General features: G+C 36.8%; 1 protein-coding gene across 1 annotated transcript in view; it reads left to right on the forward strand.

Moving 5' to 3' along the window:
* The first annotated feature begins 8,036 nt into the window (after nucleotides 1-8,036).
* Nucleotides 8,037-21,707, forward strand: part of brinp1 (bone morphogenetic protein/retinoic acid inducible neural-specific 1) — a 187,018-nt gene continuing 173,347 nt past the window's right edge. Inside the window, exon 1 of the mRNA XM_016554261.1 lies at nucleotides 8,037-8,346. The gene's annotated coding sequence lies outside the window, so the exon portion shown is untranslated. The remainder of the gene's footprint in view (nucleotides 8,347-21,707) is intronic.

The raw sequence follows: 21,707 nt of genomic DNA on the forward strand, positions 1-21,707 counted from the left end.
GTCCCTGCCGCTGAAAAACAGCCCCACAGCATGAGGCTGCTACCAGCACACTTTACTTTTTGGATGGCACTCTGCAGGTGATGAGCAGAGCTGGTTTCCTTCAAACATGATGCTGGGAATTGAGGTTCATCAAACCAGAGAATTTTGTTTCTCACAGTCTAAGGGTCTTTTAGGTGCTTTTTTGCAAATTCCAAGTGGGTTTTTGTGTGTCTTCACCGAGAAGAGGATTGAGTCTGGCCACACCGACATAAAGCCCAGATTGGTGGAGTGTTGCAGTGATGTTTGTCCTTCTGTAGGTTTCTCCCATCTGCATATATGATCATGGAGCTCAACTAGAGTGACCATTAGCATCTTGGTCACCAGTCTAGACAAGACCCTTCTCCATCTGTTGCTCAGTTTGGCCAGGAGGCCAGCTCTAAGAAGAGTTCTAGATGTTTCAAACATCTTCAATTGTGGATAATGAAGGCTACATGATTCTGTAAACCTTCAATGAAGCAGAATTTTTTCTGAACTCTTCCCAGATGTGTGGCTTGACGCAAACCTGTTTCTGAGCTCTATAGGCAGTTCTTTTGACCTCAGGGCTTGATTTTTGCTCTGATATGCATTTTCAGCTGTTAGACCTTTTATTAAGATGTGTGTGCCATTCCAAATCATACCCATTCAATTGAATTTGCCACAGGTTAACTTCACTTGAAGTGTAGTAACATCTACAAGCAATATGAATGCTCCTGAACTAAATTCCAACGGTCCCAGATACTTATGCAATGGAATCTTCTTTTTTTTTATAAATTTGCAAAGATGTTAAAATCCTGTTTTTTGCTTTGCCGTTATGGTGTATGGAGTGTAGAATGATGTGGGGAAAAGGTAATTTAAAGCAATGTAACATAAGGCAGCAACATGACAAAAATTAAGGGGTATACATACTTTTGCAAGTAACTGTGTGTGTGTGTGTATATATATATATATATATATATATATATAAATAATTCAAGGGAGCACTGTTAGTTAAAATATAAATACATAATGAAACTATAGATCGCACATTTCCACCAGTAACACATTTCATGATGTAGGTGGATGCAGTAACATTCAGTAAAATCAATCAATATGACTCTCCAACAAACAGCATTACCAGAGTCATCAATCAGTACAGTTAAGCTGCCTCTGTGGAGCATCCTTACTGTAGCGATCGTCTCACAGGGCAGCAGATCACACAGAACGGGCCATCGCCGTGCACAAACACACTGATCAGCAGCTCAAATCGACCTCCAGCAGGTCTCATACGCAGTGATTGCTGCCCTCCACTCGTCTAAGCACAAGCGCTGCTCCTGTTCTATTACAAAAGTCATCCATCAGTACAGTAAAGCTGTCGTGAACAGCCATCAATCATCAGTCTGTACGGCAGTAGGAGATGCCCGTCACACTGCTGGATTCATTTAGGCTGATCCAAACCATTCCTGCTGGTGACACTCAACTGGTGTCAATGATTTATCGTTCTTTGAAGGAGTTTATTCTCATAAACCTGAACCCTATGGCTGATGGGTTGTATCTTGAGGGTCTGGGTGAAATACCTTTAAATGAAAGAAAGAAAAAAAAAAGCTTAACAATGCACTTCATGTGATAACGTCTAATTATGTACAGTATGTATATATATATGATTGTCATATATGAGTATTTCATTATACAGTTCTACTGTTCAGATTTTGAGATCAGAATGATTTACTTAGCAAGTTAGTTACTTACTGACTGACTGATTGATTGATTGATTGACTGACTGAAAAAATTAAGACTTTTATTCAGCAAGAATACATTAAAATTAGTCAAAAATGAAAGATATTTATAACAAAATATTTCTATTTCAAATAAATACTGTTATTTTGAACTTTCTATTCATCAATTAATTCTAAAAAAATAATATGTGTCACATTTTATGTGATGAAAATGTATCACGGTTTCCACAACAATGTTCAACAGCACAACTATTTTCAACATTGATAATTATCAGAAATATTTCTTGAGCAGCAAATCGGCATATTAAATTGATTTCTGAAGGATCATGTGAGACTGAAGACTGGAGTAATGATGCTGAAAATGTAGCTTTTATCACAGGAATAAATTACATTTGACAATATATTGACATAAAACAGTTATTTTAAATTGTAATCATATTTCACAATTTGTACTGTATTTTTGAACAAATAAATGCAGCTTTGGTGAGCAAAGGAGATGTCTTTCAAACACATTTAAAAATCATTTAAAAAATGGTAGTGTACAATATATCAAATTGAATCATTAAAGTAAAATCTGTTATTGATATGACTGAATTAACCTGTAGTTACAATAGCAAAAAAGTCATTTTAAGGGTTTGTCACGATTCACTGCTGGAAGGAACGATGGAGACATGGATAACATAACTGGTATTTAATGAGAGAATCAAAGGGGTAAATCCACAACAGGAACAGGGGTAAACACACGTAATCCAACAAGTAGGCCCGACAAACACAGACTGCACAGACGGGGGCTAAATACACAGGATGACGAGGGACAAGACGAGACACACCTGACATCAATGAACGATCAACGTGAGAGAGAAACTGGGTCACAGGGAGCACAGGTCTGGCAAGGATAGATTAGGTTGATACAGTTCCTTAAGGTAAAAAAGGCACATTTGTATTATATACAGTATATATTTTTAAAGTGCATGTAATTGATGTAATTTTCTATATAGTCTTTAGCTTTAATAATGGATGTTTTATTTGTTTCTCTCACAGATCTCAGGAATTAAGACATCCACCATGTTTGGTGAACAACTGCAATTCATGAAGACATTTTAATGGCATCCCTCAGCAGATTCATCTAAACAGTTTACCATACAAATGGCCACACACAGCACTAATCAGAGTCACATGTGGAGCGGCTCTGATGGGCTGCTATTGTGCTGTAAAGGTGATGGATACCATGACATGCCGGGTAACCTTTGCAGATGATATTGCCTTTCATTAGAGCACGTGGATGGGCGGTCTGTGATGACACCGCTATTACTTTCCACACTCATATTCATTCTCCAGCCCTCATCACGATTCATGATGGATGCTCCTGCTGGCAGTTTGGACATCTGTCTGTGTGCTTGAAAATTAGCTGTGATGTTGCAGGGGGGAAAAAATGCATGGAAGGAAATAACATAATTGGAGAATCATCTTCCCAAATCTCATTCTGTGACCTCAACTGACTGGCATTAGTAAACATGCAATGCTTTGCTTCAGAGATTCCTACACCGTATTAATCTGTTCAGGTGCCATCTTCTCTTTTCTGAACTCTCGTTTTGTTGAAGATTCAGGTACTGTCATAGCTTCTAAAAAACGCTTAATATCTGAAGTAAGTTGAGTTTTGTATGTTGCAGTGCTTTAACTATAAAATATTACAATTACATAGAACAGGAAAAAAAAATAGGTGGTTTTTCAAAGAAACCACTACGCATCAAATGAGGTGGTTATGTACACTAACAAAAGCCAAGTGTAGGATATCAGACCGAATCAGACAATCTAAGATTTGGTCAAACATGGCTGAAACCTGAGGAGCCCAGAATTCCACAAGAGGCCCAAGACACAGGATGTCGTAAATCAGATCCTGGCCCCAAGCCTGAACCAACTAGCAGCTTTGAGTAGCTCACAGCATTTAAACAGAAGAACACTTATTGACAATTCCAAGGAGATTGTCAATTTTGGGGCAAGTTATCAAGAATAATGGCCAAAAGAGATGCACAGCGTGACCGTCACATGGTAACCAGTGATGGCAATCACGAGCTCTTTGGATTGACTTCTCCCCCCACCTAAGACAAAGAACAGGCAGATTCCTTACAGACATTTTAACCACTCTGGTCTTCACAGAACGTATCCTTATGTTCAGAGAATGGCACAGAAACTGCATTTCCATGTAAATATGCATCTAAATGACACTAAAAGGACCTGAGCAACTAATCATCTCCATGCATAACTCCATATCATGTATGTAACCTACATGTGACTTATCAGGTCTTAATCATTTATTGTGTATGTATTTTTAATAACTATTGAATAGCTTAATGGTTCGTATTCATATTTGGTATGTATGTGTTTGAATCTTCTTGCTGGAAACGTTTCTTCCAATCAACTATTTGTCAAAATTATCATATTCTTGTTATCAATCACAGTCATGATTCATTTCTACAAGGCGGGGCTAGCTATTCATAATCCAATAAATAAACAGATATAGAAACTTGCTTGTCAAAACCACATTTTTTAGCAAGTACATTGCAACCACATTTAATAACTGAAGCACTCTTAAAGGAGCCATGATTAATATGTATGGGAAGTTGTGAATCACACTAAACACAACATACACATTAGTTACCTTAATTGCACATTATTCAATTGGCAAATTTTTTTTCCCCAGGTTACATTTATGTAGTTAGTTAGTTAGGAAAGATTGTGCATATTATCCAATGAATAAATAAATAAATGAATAAGTACATACATACATATAATAAAAAGACATCACAATAAACATTAAGGTTATTCGAAGAGAATATGTCTGTCTTTATTTATTGTAAGTAAACAACATTAAACATTGGCTGCCAAAATGTTTTTAGTCTTATATTAAGTGTAAATTCTACTTACACATTACAGAAAATGTAGTGTTTGTTTATGGTGAAATTACATTGTAAAAAGCCAAAAGAAAGGATTATATTGATCTACATTAAATAACATTTTCTTTGTGAAATGTATTTATTTATGTATTTGGTTGTTTGTTTGTTTGTTTGTTTGTTTATTGATTGATTGATTGATTGATTGATTGATTGATTGATTGATTCATTCATTCATTCATTCATTCATTCATTCATTCATTCATTCATTCAGTCAGTCAGTCAGTCAGTCAGTCAGTCAGTCATTTAAATACTGAATTTGAGGTTAATCATAAGAAATTAATAATAATAATTAATTTGACTGTAACAAATGGTCCAAAGTGTCATTTTGTTGAGTATAGGAAATACCAAATCACATGGCAAAATTGGCAGGCTGTGTTCGATGAAAGCTCTTCACGGCATACATGTGGTCATTCATATCAAACCAGTCTCTTTCTAGTCTCCTACTACTGAATATATGATGTGAATCAAAATAAATGTACAGTACGTTCAGAGCCCTGGAGCCCCGCCTGCATAATACAAACCAATGTGGGTTTTAGTTTGATGGTTTGCGATCCATTCATGCCAGAGAAATCGAATATTTGAAAGAAATGCTGTATTGCTCAAAGTGTTCAAGAGCAAAAAAAGAATAGAGGAATTTCTTTATGTTCATGAAAATTAAATATCTTTACAACGTAACATTGATCAGATGTGCTGAACTTTTATTCCAGATAACAGTGTATTCTGAAAATAGATCTGTCCATAAACTCATCTGTGCTCAACCTCTGAGATAAAAATGGCATGAGAGTTTGTGGTAATTAGAAATTATGACGGATTGAAAACGATCTGCAAGCCAAACCTACAGCGAACTGTCATCAGTGGGTTGTCAGTGTTTTTAACACATCAAGTGCGCGTTCATGCTGTTGTGAGCTGTGTGTGTCAAACTGCTGGTTTATAAATGCTTGACTTCAGTACGGCCTGAAGTGCCTTTAAAAACATGTGATCACAACAGACAGACGAATTCAGTTATATCTGTGATATTATCACCAATAAGTATCAGGAAGAATAAAGACAGGTGAAAATTAGCTGTGAAAACAAAACTAAAATAAGAACTATAAATCATAATTGTAAGTGCCGTTTCATTAAAGACATAATTTGAGATGGTTTATGTGATCAAACAGCTTTATGCAATATTTTCTAGACAAAAGACAACAGTGTTCCTTAAGCACAGAAAAAAAACTATATATATATATATATATATTTTTTTTTTTTTGCTTTTTTTTTTGCTTCACTATGCTTTCATGAGGCTTTTGAGTATCTAGTGTGTAGATTTGTTTTGCATAACAACAACATATAACATAACATAACATAACATAACATAATGCAAACATAGCAACATAATTAAACTTCATGAAAATCATTCATCAAATAAAACTAGTTAAAATACTAAAATCTAAATCTAAAACTAAAAATGAAATTATAAAAATCAAAAATTACAATTACAAAAAAAAAAATTAAAAAAATTATAATAGTATATCGGTGACTCTAAAACAACACTGACCTGGAGTCTTGATTTTGGGGCCTTGTCTTACGAGCTCATAAACCAAGTGTGGTCTGGGTTTCATTTCATCATCTCAGACAAGATGTCAGTCTATTTCCATTGTCCTTAAGGTGATAATCACCTCAATCACAGATCGGCACTGTATCGTCACCATTTTTGAAATCTAATTTCATTTGAAACACTGAATACTGCACTGGATTCATCAGTTTCTCTATTTCATGTCCTTCAAATTATACTTGGAAGTAAATGGTCCTGGTCTAAGGTCCAGGTCTTAATATAATGGTCTAGCTTCTGACTCTGATTTAGTATAAAAGCCTATGTTTGCCAACTGTTTTCAAGGCCGGCTGGACTTTAACTCTGTTTTGTCTATAAATGCTACACCTGATTTAATCTGTGGTTCAAAGCTTCTCATGAACTTAACCCATATGGGATTTTTGGTGGATAAGGTTAGATGAATGTTCAGTATAAACTCTTAGTTTTGTGGACGGCGTCTGTGGCATGTTGTCAATGACCACACACTTTCTTTGGCTCTTTTTAAATAGGCTGACAAATAGTTTGTGCAGAGATGCAAATGTATGTGGCAAAACCATCTCAATGGAATTAACTGTTGTAACACTTAAGGTGATAAAATCACTTTCTAACCCTGTCTAACAATGTTATATAAAGCCGATTACAATGGTAACTACACAAATTAAATGTGTTTAATGGAATAGCTCACAGAAAAATTAAAATGTAGTCATCCCCTGGCCATCCAATATATAGATGAGTTTGTTTCTTCATCAGGTTTGGAGGAATGTAGCATTCCATCACTTGCTCTCCATGCAATGGATCCTCTGCCTCTGAGAATCCAAACAGTTGATAAAAACACCACAGTAATCCACAAGTAATCCACATCACTCCAGTCCATCAATTAACATATTGAGAAGCCAAAAGCTGCGGTTTTGTAAGAAACAAATCCATGATTAAAACGTTTTTTTAGCTTCAAACTGTTGCTTCCAGCTGAAACAAGTCCATAACCCATGATGACACTTCCTCCAGTGAAAAAAAATGGTCTGGTCTGAATCAGGAGAAGAAGTATGCACAGATCAAGCACCGTTTACAAGCCAAAACAGCTCTAAAGAAATATGTTGGTGGACCTTGATGTGAGAGGACAAGGGGGAATAAACATATATCCAGATTATCATCAAAAACACATATTTTTGCTTTAATAATAATAATAATATAAACAGCTTTGCATTTCTGCTTTAATACCCAACAGACTCGCATTACTTGAAACACGATATTTTTTTGCCAAGTGAGGGGCGGATGTAAATGATTTTCTCTCCGCATGTGACATGCAGATGCTGCATATATTTAACCCGGAACAATCCAGTAACTGAGCGTTTATTTCAGCACCAAGGACAGCTCTCGAGCTCAGTTTGACTGACGCGCTTAAGACGAGAGTGATTCCGTCTTTGTTTATCCGTTATGTGCGGACTTTATTATTACATATGCCTTTTTTGTAACGCACTTGGCGAATTTTATAAAGAGATCCTACACGATTCAAATCCGCATCAAAAAAAAAAAAAAAGCCAAGTCTCGGGATGTTGCTTTTCTAATATCGGTTTTATTTCTGGCATGCATGCAAATTTACACACATAACACGATAGAATGCCATTAAAAAAGTCAAATAATAAAACGCAAATTATATCACTAATCAGATAATGAATAAAGACGCTCTCTCTCTCTATTTCTCCTCCAAACGCTGGATGTGCTTCAGTCCCTCCCCTTTCTGTCTGCCATCACCCTCCTCTACAATCCAGTAAAGTGATGCTCGGCGCCTCCTCCTCGTTTCTCTCCGCGTTTCTCAGCAGCAGTCGGACTCTCCATCTCTGCATCCGGAGCTGCACTGCTGTCGGATATTTCCTCCTCAGCTCTGCTTTTACACTCGACCGTTTCTCAGATGCTGCTCAGTGAACCGAACCGCCGGATTTCTCCCTCTTGAGTATGAGAGGGACCGATGACCCATCCGCACAGCAGAACCAGAGCCAGCAGCATGAGCCGCGCCGCCGGACCCGGAGCCTCAACAGAACTTTAAAGCAGCGCGGAGCGTCAGATTCCCGACACACGGGAGAAGCAGTTTCAGGTGAGTCTTTAAGGAGCTTTTATTGAGCTGGACGCTGAGTGTGTGAGCGATGGCGCGTTGGGTGCTTGTGAAACTGGATGTTGGAGGGATTTTTACATGCAGCACTTCACGGAGCTCGTGCGCGGCCAGTACATGATGTTTCTTGAGGGCATGAGAGGGTCTCCTGTACGGATTTGAATCTGGCTCTGGACTGCAGATGCTTGACGATTTGAGTAACCCTCGCGCGCGTGTGTGATCTGTTTTCAGTCCGCGCATTGCTTGTTGCAAGTTTGGACGCGGATTGATCGAGATCTGGGGTGTGTGTATGTGTGTGGGGTTTGATGCTGTTTTTATATCTCTGCTGAGTCAACTCACAGCCTAAATGCCCATTAGTGCACAAAGCATAAATGAAGTCTCATCACTATTAGAGAATGACACCATATGTTTTCAGAGAGGCTGAATTAATAATTCCGCTTTGCAGTCAGTAATGTCTTTACTCAGCAACTGCACATTCAGGACAAACACTCAAGAACACTGTTTTTTTTTTTCTTTCTTCTTCTGTTTCCTGCTTTGTTTTCTGCTGCATCTGCAAAGTCAATAAACATGTGCACTGCAGTAGAAAGCACAACAATCTCCATCCTCAGGCCTGAATCGCACCGGGAACGTGATGCACAAGAAAGCGTTCACACTCGCATTAATATGTCTTCAGAGAGGCTGAATGAATCATTCCGCTTTGCAGTCAGAAATGTCTCTACTCAGCAACTGCACATTCAGGACAAACACTCAAGAACACTGTTTTTTTTTTTCTTTCTTCTTCTGTTTCCTGCTTTGTTTTCTGCTGCATCTGCAAAGTCAATAAACATGCACACTGCAGTAGAAAGCATAACAATCTCCATCCTCCGGCCTGCATCGCACCGGGAACGTGATGCACAAGGATATGAAGTGTTCACACTCGCATTAAGCTCGGACGTGTGGTGGCGAGGAGCTCGTGTTGCTGGTGAAAAGAGGCCAAATCTTCACAGCTCAGCCACAAACGGCGGCTCAAAGAGGCTCAAAGCTGGAGGTTAACTTGTGTGAATGTGTTTCTGACGTTTAACTGTTGGGGGAGCTCTCGCACTTTTGCGCTTGATGTCAAATTTGACTTTGAAGCTTTTGGTAATTGAGTGATTATGATGGACACAAAGGCGCAGCCGAGAGCCCTAAAGAGTTTTTCCGGGATGCATCCCATTACTGGTGCAGTGAATCAAACATGGTCGATATGCACTTTTCATCTGCTCATATTATGCAAAATTATGACATCCGTCAATTGTAATGATCAGTCCACAGCATGCTTTTAGTGGCCACGTTTGGACTGTAGAAGGGATGTTTTTTTTTGTTTGCAACATAACCAGTTTGCATTGTCTGAGCAATGCAATTGTATTCACTCACTTATGCAATGAATGCACGCTAACCTATCTTACTGCATATCTAATTGCACAAACAAGCCTCACTTGTGACCGTTTGTTAATGTCAGCAGAAACTCCGGGAGACTCAGTGTCACTCACCCAGTGCAAATCGGCCCAGGTGCACGACGCAGCCTGTCATTCGCTGCCACACCTGCCGTTCTGTAGTTGTTCTGATCGTCATTCACCAAGGCAAATAAAAGACGGTCTGCATTCAGAGCCTCTCTCAGCCCGTCTCAGACCACAGACGTGGAACTGTGGATGCTTGCTCTACTCGCAGGCCAAGACAAGAATATCAACGACGATGCTGCTTTGGCAGAGGGAATAATGAGCACTGTCTCATGCTGGCAGGAGTCGCACTGGCTGCCACGTGAAAGGGTGCAGCTGGGGGTCTTGGCATCCTGGTTCTCAGGAAGAATCATGTGCTACTGAACGCCTGCTTGTTTATTGTGCTGGTCTGTAGTGTCATAAAGATGACAAGGCTCAGATGCATCCATCAAATCCAACTGCTGTCTAGTATTTATGTTTATATGAAAGCTGAGGTCATGGTATGAGACTTAAATGTTGGAAATTAAGATTTTATTGTTCATAACAAACATGGATTTATTATCCAACCTGGGTGCACTACAGTTTTAGGATACAGAGGAGATCAGGGCTAGTTGTCACACTTTTTACATCAGTGAATATTTATTTGTGAAGTCAGTGAGTCAGTGTACATACTTGGAATTATTTTCACTGCTTGTTATTGTATAAAAAAACACACACAAAAAAATAAAAACATTTAATACACAAAGAGGCATGTTGTCACAAAATAACACACACTAATATACACTAATTTCAGTCATACATACAATAACAATTTGACATAATTTATTAAGTCATCATCCAAATATTGTAGTTAAAATCATTTTAAATTATTAACTATTTTTAAAGAATCAAATGTAACAGTGTGACAATGTTACAAATGTAACAATATGACTCCCAGGGAGTGGAATGCTGGGATGCTTTGGAATGCTGGCTATTACTATGTATCTATGAAAAAAAAAAGTATATGTAAAAGCTAAGGTGATGATGAGACTTAAATATTGATGTTTACATTTTAGCATATACCAAATATGGATTTATTATCCAATTATATTTATTAATTATAAATTCAGTTGCTCATAGATACCCAATAAATCACATAAATTAAGCATCATAGAAGAATTTCAGATTCCACTGAAATGACACTGTTATTGTCCAGGAAAAACACATTTAACACACTTTGACTCTGATCATGGGGCATGTTGTCACACCATATGGGGCCAGTTGTTACAATGGGAACTTGTCATTAAGGTATAATTCACCAAAAAATGAAATTGTATCATAATTTACAAGATATTATTAAAGAACATTGGTAACCAAATGGATCTTGTGCACATTGAACATTTTGTCAATTTTGAGGACAAAAAAAAACACTGAGACATTTCTCAAAACATCTTTGTTTATGTTCCACAGAAGAAATAAAGTCATAGAGGTTTGGAACGACACGAGAATGAGCATTTTTGTATGAATTATCCCTTTAATCAGACTATTTTAAATCAAAATCATCATTTATGCAACACAAAACATGGCAAAATGCTAAATACAAGATTGCAAGATGATTATATGTGAATATGTACATTAGCTTTGTCGTTATTACCCAAAGTCATCTTCTTTTATTGCCAAAGAAATGTCCTGACTTCTGCCTAGCGCGGCACATGTCATTACAGCATCACAGAGGCGAGAACGTCTCTGGTGTTCTGATTAATTCAAGACTTTAAGCAGATAATACCAGCACTTCTCTCTCTGGGATATGGTAATTGAGAAGCATGGTAAAAAGTCGATCTCTGGGTTTCAGTGATTTGAGTAATCTCAGAACACCTTGTGTTAACAGAAATTAGCTAGCTGCTAAAATTAGCCCGCTGATAATAATCTTTCTATGTTAATATGAAATCGGCATGAGGAAATGAATATCGCCGGATCAATTGATCCAGCTCGCAGAATTCATCTCAGCCTCGTAGTGTTAATATAGACGCTCAAATCAAACATTTATGTGTCAAATAGTACTGAGAGATTCTCCAGTGACGTGAACCGGTGTCATTATCAGTCGTCTTGGCAGGCTTTGCACATCATTGTAGAGGAACTCCACCGTATGTTTCATCATTGACGTTTTGAATGGTTATTGCTGTACTGTAGTTACAGTACTTAAGCCTTTAAAGTCGTATAATAGAAGCTCAGCATAAATGCATGTCAAATTGATTGACTTCATGGGTATAAGAGATCTGTACTGTAGAGTTCTGTTCAGAAATCCAGTGCACTGCCTTACTGTCTAATGCCTTCATAGGGAACTAAAGAAATACAGCCTAATAATGAGTGATTTGAGATGCTCTACATAGGGAGCAACAACGTGAGCTGCACAAACACATTTCATTTGGTGGCCATCTTGGGAATGCTGTCATTTCAGTTATGCGAGTAAAACTCCCATTTAAGTAAGTAAACAAACAAACAAATAAACATAGTCATATTTTTAAAATAAATAATAACATTAAACATGATTAGTCCTGTTTAATTAATTAATTTATTTAAAATTGATATAAATTTATTTAAAATGATATAAAAGCATTTATATAATTTGTGTGTGTGTGATACTCTATATTTTTAGCTTTTTTATTACCTTATTTGGTGTTTTTGCATTGGTGTAGTGTTAGTTTGAATCTATGTTGGGCATTATGCTTGAACAGTGCTGTTAAATTTATTAATTTGAACAAAAAAAATCATTAATTTATAGCATTAACATGATTTGACATTACTGTTTTATTCTGTTCAGAGTGATTTCCATGCAGTTGTCCGATTTTAAAGGCAATTGTTCATACCTTAAATAGGTCATGGTTATAATTTTATATCAGGTTGTATTGTATTCATGTTTTAGTTATGTTTGCTTTTACAATTCCAGTCTCTTTTCAATTAACAAAAATGTTTACATTTAGTTTTATTGTTTGTTTACGGCATGAACCTTGCGTCTCCATTTTTATAATGTCCCTCATAATTTCTTAGACAACACAAGTGCATCACTGATGTCGCACTGGCTGATTGCATTCGCTGTAAAATGTTCCTTTGACATTGTGAAGAATAATTGTATCTAAAATGTATCCGTTTATATTTCAGCCGGCTGTGAGAATTTAAACTAGATTGTTTTGGGCATAGGGAGTTTTTGATTAGGCTATTAAGTATATTAGCTGTTATGAAAGTGTCCAATCTCACTGTGGCGCGTCCTCTGTTTTCTGTTTCATACCATTTAATAATGTTTCTGAAATAGGTCTTTCAGTAAAGCTGAAGGAAATATGTGTGCCGTTCTTTGAAGAGATGATCTGATTTGTGCAATTATGAGTCAAACGACACTATATACTAAAATATAGACTATAGACTGAAAACTAGAGGCCAGTGTTATGAAAAGAAAGTGAGGACAAAGCTGCTGTTAAAGGTGCGGTAGGAGATCTTGGAAAATGCTAACTTTAGCCTAATGGCACTGAAAGCGAACGTGTGACAATGAAGACTGGAGAAAATTTAGTTTGATCACAGCAATAAATGACATTTTAATGTATTCAACATCGGTTAATGTATTCACATAGAAAACAGATATTTTAAATTGTAATAATATTTCACAATTTTTAATATATTTTTGATCAAATAAATGCAGTCTTGTTGAGCAGAAGATACTTTTTTTTTTTTTTTAAACATTACAAAATCTTATAGACCTGGAAGTTTTGAATGGTTGTGCAAATACATTAGGGCAGATGCAACTCTGAGATGCCAGAAAAGAAGCTGAAAACACAATATATTTAAATTAAAGATAATTGGACACTAATGTGACAACACTGTCATTTTAATTGAACTATTCATTATTTCAGTATGGCCCGGTTTCACAGACAGGGCTTAGACTAAGCCAGGATTAGGCCATAGTTCAATAAGGACATTTAAGTAATTTTTATAAACATGCTTAAAAAAAAAAAACATTACTGGTGTGCTTTTTGAGACAAAACAAAGGCACTGATATATTTTAAGGTCAGTCAGTGCAAGTTTCTTTCAGTTGAAACAGCTCAGACTTACATTTTAGTCTAGGACTAAAGCCTTGTCTGTGAAACCGGTGGTATGCGTGCTATATTGATCGGGTTTTGGCTTCTTGTGGAACTGTTTGTTGCCAGAGCAAATATCAACCAAATAGCTGGGTATATCATATCTGAAAGGTAATTTGTAAGTTTTTTAATTTTTTGAACCATTGTATAAAACGTTGTTCTACTGAATATTAGCAAAGACCATGCCCATGTTTTATTATTGTGATACTTGTAAATGCATGTGACATTTCAATCTTTTAGACTCATATAAGTGTGTAAGTAACACCAGGTTTCTTTTCAGTGTAACTCAGTGTAAGCTAATGTTATTATTAAGAAGACAATGAGAGATGAGAAATGTTTGTTTGGAGCATTTGACTGCAGATTGTTTTGTAAACGAGGCAAAGAGTTTGCAAAGAGATATTTGTTAAAGGATGCATTGAATCTGACAGCATCTACATCGCAAAGGATGAGTAAACAATTTGGTAACACTTTAATGCATTATATGGACATTCATTATGTAGGTTGTAATGCATTATGTGAATTTATAATTACTAACTGTAACTTAAAATGCATTACAATATTTGCAGATTCCTTGTTATATCTGTAATTGGTTGTTCGTCATGTGCTTTAATGCATTATACTTTCTAAAGGTGTAGCGAATGAATAGATGAGTATTATAATGTATTATAATGTATAATAATTATTCATCAAATCACATAGTGCATTATAAGGTGCATTACAAAGCAAAATTAGTGCATTCAAAATACTATTATCATGCATAAAGTCTTCAAGAAAAGGTTTAGCAACAATTTTCATAATGCTTTGTCTGTAAATGACTGTTTTAGATGGATTATGTTTCAAAACACTTACTCACATGGAAAAAATGGGGGTGTTGATACTTTTTCTCATGTATTGACATTAGCCAAACAGTGGCTGATTACTTATAAGCGTTGAATGAGTAAATCCTTAAAAACAAATCATTTGAGACAGAGTGTCAGAATGAGGGTTGAAAATAACCATTTGTGCAACTATATGACTGCTTAATAACATTATAAGCAATTCTCAAGGAAGATATTAAAAATAATCCATGTCAAGACCCCTTTAAATGTTGATTACATGGTTCTGAGAAGGGAAGCGCTTGGCCCTTCATGGCCGACCGGGTGCCCGGCGACTGTTTTTGCCTGATCTTCATAAATTATTAAAATCCATGGTCATTTGCAGCGATTAACCTCCATAATTCATACAATTATGTAATGAAAGGGCTGAATGAAAGGCTGCGCCGTGGCCCCCGACTGCTTAGGCAGTGGGGGAAACACTCGTGACAGAGAAAACCTCGGCGCTCGAGCTCAACTGAGGCCCACCAGCTGCTTCAACCTCGCCGCTGCCAACAGAGACCGCTGGGATTATTAATAAACAATGACAACCTGTAGGGGGAGAAGAGGTAGATGTGGTTTGCCAGCTGGCTTGACTTCACCTCAGCGTCAGTGCATTTCCACAACTGTAGTGGCGAACGGCTGCCAGTGAGCTGGAAAACGAAAGGGCATGAGGAGACGTCGCACACATGTGTTTTTGCTACAGTAGTGCCTATAGAATTAATGCATTAGCGAATGCGGAGATGTTTGCGATGAATTGAGTTAAATTGTATAAGCCTTCCCTCCATCTTTGAAGACAAACGTATCTTCAGATGAAGTTCCTCATCCTTGTGTCTCATCTAAAGATTTAGAATGAGTGAACAATACAGCTTTCTGGAGAAAGAGAGAGATCTGATCACCCGTGCTAAAAACCTTTAGAATTATATATGCAAATTATATATAGGCAAAATACGCATACTCTATTTATTATGGGAAAAAAAAATGTGCTAAATGAATGTAATGTTTTTGGACATTAATTTCATGTTATTTGCAATGACATGGAAATGTATTATAGGTTTTTTTTGTTTGTTTTTTTGAGTAGGACATCTTTATATGTAATTTCATAATTACTTCTATTGTCTTTGAAATAATGTTAAAGTACTGCTGAATGCAATAATTTAAGATAAACTAGTATACTTCAATATAAGTTCTATTGAAACTTGTTTGCCATGCATTTAAATATATGTGCAATTACACAGTTGTAATGATTTTGCAGTTTAGTACATTTAAAATATATTAAATTTAAATGTAGGCCTAATATTGAATAACTCACTACAGTTCAAATTCTAATCAATCAATCACTTTACTTCAGCTTTAGTATGTTAGTCAACACTTCAAAATAAGTGTACTAAAGACCCCTCTCACACACACACACACACACACATACGCGCGCGCGCGCGCGCACACACACACACACACACACACACAATAGTACACTACAAATGTAAGTTTTTGTCTAACATTGTCTTATTGCATTCTGTCCGTCTTGGAAACAGGGTGAAATAACTGTCAGTTGTCATATACTCAGGTGCCCAGCACTCAAAAGTTTAACTCGATACCACTTTGATAACTTGCAATCAGAAATCTCTACATCTAAATGGTAATCGTTTCCTCTCGGCTCTATTATTTCTCTGCCGAGCCGGTTGGAGACGGTTTAATGTACCAGTGAGAACAGTCGTGACTCAGCATAATAAAGCAGCGTCAAGTATCCTCTCTACAAAAAGTCCCAGATCCGCTTGCTACCTACAATTACTCTGTGACTGACAGCACCTTCGACTGAGATTTACATTTTGTTTAAAGCAAGCAAGACTTATAATTGAGTCGTAAGAGTAGCTGTTCCTAGATCAGAGGTCACTGAGAGGCGAACTGTTATCGGAAACCACTCAAGAAAAGAGAACAGATAAAAGCAATTATCAGCATAAATATATCAGCATAAATAAAACAAGATGTTTGAAAAAAATATGCTATTGTATATGGTCTTTGTCTGGTAAACACCATTGCGAATGCAAATCTCTGATTGGCTGTTTGAAAACGTAAAATTTTTTTGACTTTTCTTTTCCATGACAACCAGGTGTCAGAAACGGGAAGTTCAACACACTATTGTAGCAATTTGTAACTATTTTACATTTGGCAAATTGGTGGCTAATTCATATGAATTTGTACAGTCTCATTCATGTTTTTCTTTTTCTAAAAATCATGTTTCTGTACAAATTCATACAAAATTACCAGCTCGACACATAATTTCTCATGAGATCAGGATGGAAAGTTGCATAGCACTGCTTTAACCATACCTACTGTTAGAGGGTGACTTTGCAGATTCATTCAGCCTAGTTGATGGAAAAAAAGCTAACATGCATTCTAAATATCTGAACAATTCGCATAATAAGGTATCAAGAATTGGAAAACCTACAATAGCAATACCGTGCATGGCCATTTCTGCAACATACTATATTAAAGAATACTGTCACGCATAATAACATACTGCTTTTTTTGTTATTTTTTAAGGACTGGCAGTATTATTTACTGACCCTGAAATGGAAAACAGAAGCAGAAACAGAAGCTTAGAGTTTGTAAATTACAAAATGCACATTTCTAGGTGATCTATTCTTTGACATGACTGCAAGACATATCTTGAAATAATGAAGGGTCACAAAAACGGTAGGTTTTGAAGAGTTTCCTTGTATAATATATTGCCTTGGCCTCGGGCTAGTTAATATTCTCTCTTCATTTGGCCTTTGGATGTGCCCTCGATATCACTCCATTGTAGTTCTGCTGCTTTTAAGCTGTTCACAGACAAGCTTCAAAGTGGAGGAGGCCGAAGCTTCATAGAATGTTGTTAGTCTGTTTTTCTAAACTAAAGTGCAATATCAGCTTGGAAAGAGAGAACAGAGGCAGAGAGTGAAGTAAAAAGCTTTCAATTTGATCCGCTGGGACCAAAGCGGTGACGTGAGAGCCCGGCTGAGCTGCGACTGCGGCAGTGTGCTTGATTTCCCCATAATTACCCGGAGTATTTTTGCCCTCTGTTTCTGTCCCTGCCTCCGTCGAATGGAGCAGCTATTCTTTAATCTTGTCACTTCTCACGACTATGGAAGTGGGCTTTGGAAGTACCTATTAGAGGAAGGAAATTGCACAGGGCTCTCCCTTTGGCCCTTCCGGATGGTTTGAGAAATGAAGAAAGAGAGGGTCATGGGAGAGAAGGAGTGCTGGACTAAAAGCGTGGAGAGACTCTGATTGCGCAGAAGGCCCCGAGTGACGCTATACGCCGCCATCATCCAAATGCGTATTTGGAGAAGAGTAGAGAAAATATGGTGAGAGGAAGGAGAGGGCAGCACAGACAAAAACATATCATTTTTTGTTTTTAATCTAAACATCCTTAAAACATGATGCTTCTACTTTAGAAATCAAACTGTGCAAGATAAAAAGACGTGTTAGAGAATATATAATAATTTTTTTCTTTCCCTTCTGGCAATCTCTATTTATTTATTTATTTATTTTATATATTACATTGTATAAGACTTATGCTTAAAAAAATGCAATCCACATACTTCTCAAATGCATTCATCTTAGATTTACTGGAACAGAAGGCAAATTACTGGTTACTGGCCTTAATAAAAATGTCAAAATACATTTATTTATTTAGCAGTGGCTATAGAGTGTACATCAAATTCATTCATTCATTCATTCAGTGAATGTAGAGTGCAAGTCAAAATATATGATTTTTCTGTGATTTTTTTTACAACAAAATGAATACTTTTTTCAATGTAAAGTGTATTTAAAAATGCGTTATTTATTTATTGTAGTAAATGTAGAGAATACGTCAAAATGCCAAATTCTGTCATGAAACTCTTGATGGTGCAGGCTGATGGGGCGTTAACGCAAACTGATGATATTCACAGCATTAAACTACTTGGCACAAGCTGATTGGTTGTATACGCAGCCAATGAGCTTACTGCTTTACATTTAAATTGTTGGTTAGCACTCACTAGAGCATTTCACAGCGCACTTTCAGAGTTCCTCTGAAACCCTCCACCTTCCCCAGCTCCACCTGTATAGATGTGCTACTTGTTATTATACGTGCTATTTGTGCAGCAGCAGTATGTCAGCAGTAGTATACTCACAGCACTGTATCGGCGTATGTGTAGCAGAACTATATCACCAAGACCAAATACATTAACATTGTCATATCCATTACAATGCTAAAATCTTCAGAGAGTTGTCATTATATAATTTATTTATTTTTTTGCATTAAATGTAGAGTCTACATCAAAACATGTGACTTTTTGCCGTGAATGTAGAGCATGCCAAAAAATGTTTTCTTTTTTTACTGTGAATGTAGAGTGTACATCAAAATACATGTCACTCCCCAGCAAATGTAGCGTGAATATCAAAATCTGTGTTTTTTGCAGTGAATATAGAGTGTGTCAAAATACTTAAAAACACAAAATGTCTTATTTAAAGACCTAATGCATCAAGTGGGCTTTTATATTAGAGTGTGAGGGATAATTTATGAGATAATATGGGACTTATAGACATGCTCACTTGACACTTTATAAATGTTGTTGAGCCAAAGTCACTGTGCCAAGTCTTCAGTGCTTTACAAGCTGAGTATTAGCTAGTGAGCCAACAGCAGCTTTATAGAGACACTATACTAGCTTTATTATGGTCATCTTAAAGGCAACATGAAGCGGATGTTGCAGCTGACTTTACTACCATATTGTGATGTATTTCAGAATTAAAAACACAGATTATGGCTTGATTTAATCCATTGGTTGCTTATTGTATTGTGGAAAGCAAGTGTCTCATATACTGAAATGGAGGCAATATAATAATATACACAAAAACACATACACACATGAATATGAACAGTTCACAACATGATCAGTAACAATATAAATAGTGTTGGATTTGATGCTAAGCAATGCTGACATATGGTTTAAAAGTTTAATAAAAAAAAAATAATAATTTGTTGCGCAGTGAACGTAGAGTACATGTCAAAATACATTATTATTATTATGTTATATACTTGTTTTTATTTATTTATATTTTCTTTTTCTTTCTATTTCTGTTTCTATCTATTTGCTGCCAAAAATCAGTAGAACAGAATTAATATTTAAATGTGTGACAAATAGTTGTAAATATGCATTGTGATAGTAGTTGAGGTAGTGAAGGAGTCTAGACAAAATGAGAAGGGGACATTTGTCATGAAAATACTGCAATGGTCCTAAAAACAGGCTTCATTCATTCTTTAGGCAGAATGTAATTTTTGCTTTGATTTTGGAGAGAAATCTGATTCCTTTGAGATTCAACAAAGAACGCAGTTATCAACAAATGACTTGAGTTTGCCATTAAATGAGCAAAAAAATCCCTTTCATCATCTCTAATACTGAATTATGAAGTCATTACAAAGTTGTAATTCAATTTATATTTTTAAAACTGGGTTAGTGTGCTTGCTTTAGGGTTGGAAGTGTGAATTGGGTGGCTTTGGCGTGTGATAGTGTATCTGGGCAAGAGGTTTGAGCTGTTTGTGCTTTGGCCCACTGTTGGCAAACAGCAGCGTGTGGTTCACATACTTCACACGATCCGACATTCAAGACAGGCGTGTTTCTGTGCTGTGTTTGACAAGCACAAGCTTGCTGATTCAGCTGCACACACACACACACACACACACACACACACGAATGCTGCAGGCAGATCATAAACTATCACATCAGTGCGGTGTGTTTGTGCCGGTAATGATTTGGTGAGCTCAGCGGAGGGTAACGCCGACTTTACCGCAGTCAACATGAAGCTGAAAAGATTTCAGCCCACAGACCTGAACCAAAACCTATTATTCAGCTTGAATTGTCGACCTTACAGGTTTTTTATTTTATTTTTTTATTTTTATTTTTTTTACATACAAAGTGCACAAGAACACTGAATACTTTAACTGTAAATTGCCTGAAAATGCAAGTGTTGTGCAAATCTAGTTATGGCCCGTTAGCGCAAACGGTTTAATTCTGAGACGCTTAGCATTATGTCAGAAACTCATTACTGCCTCTGGCCTCAAATTGGATAATCTGTGTGTTTTCTAAGCAGTACTATTTAAGATTTCGGCTTTTAGTTTCACGCCAGAAGTGTGTTCATTTAAATCAAGCTGTTGGATCGCAACCCATGCGGATTAGGGGTCAATGCATGAGCATTTATTATAGCTACTAAATACTTATATATTAAATGTGGCTCTCGTTGCATTTGCATTGAGTTTACAATATCACTGTCCTGCGGCGTTTTAATAATGCAGCGCTTTTCCCTTTCAGTTTCTATAAAACATCACGGGTAAACCTTCAGGCATTAAATGTGTCCTGAGATGAGCGGCATTACTGATATCTCCATCGTGAGGACTGATTGCACGGCTCTTTAAATTAGTGTGTGTCTTTGATTCTCTCTTCAGGGCTTTATGAAGATGATTAGGCTCCGGGGAGTGTGTGGAGACTCAGCGTTCAGCGGTGCAGGTGTCACACGCCTCTATTTTAGGATGTAATGGATCAAAACTTTAAAGTATGTCAATGCGAGCGGTGTGCTTTGAATCTGTCTATTATGAATCAATGCTAGACAAAACAAAACTGCAATAATAGCGGCTCTCAGCTGTGTCAAATGTACAAGTAGGTGTTGATGTAAAGATTTATATAATGTCATATTTTATATAATGTCATATTTTATATAATGTTAATTAATCATTACTCCATTCTTCAGTGTCACATGTTCCTTCAGAAATAATTATAATATGCTGATTTGCTGCTCAATAAACATTTCTGGTTCCCCTTCGGGAACTCGAGCTGCGTCGGAAAACGCTAGGGGAACGCCTTCAGCGATACCAAGCTCTGAATCATATGTGTAATCAGTCGAACGATGGGCGAGAC

This window comes from Sinocyclocheilus rhinocerous, unplaced genomic scaffold (genome assembly GCF_001515625.1).
Source record: "Sinocyclocheilus rhinocerous isolate Xijiao unplaced genomic scaffold, SAMN03320098_v1.1 scaffold134, whole genome shotgun sequence".
Taxonomy (NCBI): domain Eukaryota; kingdom Metazoa; phylum Chordata; class Actinopteri; order Cypriniformes; family Cyprinidae; genus Sinocyclocheilus; species Sinocyclocheilus rhinocerous.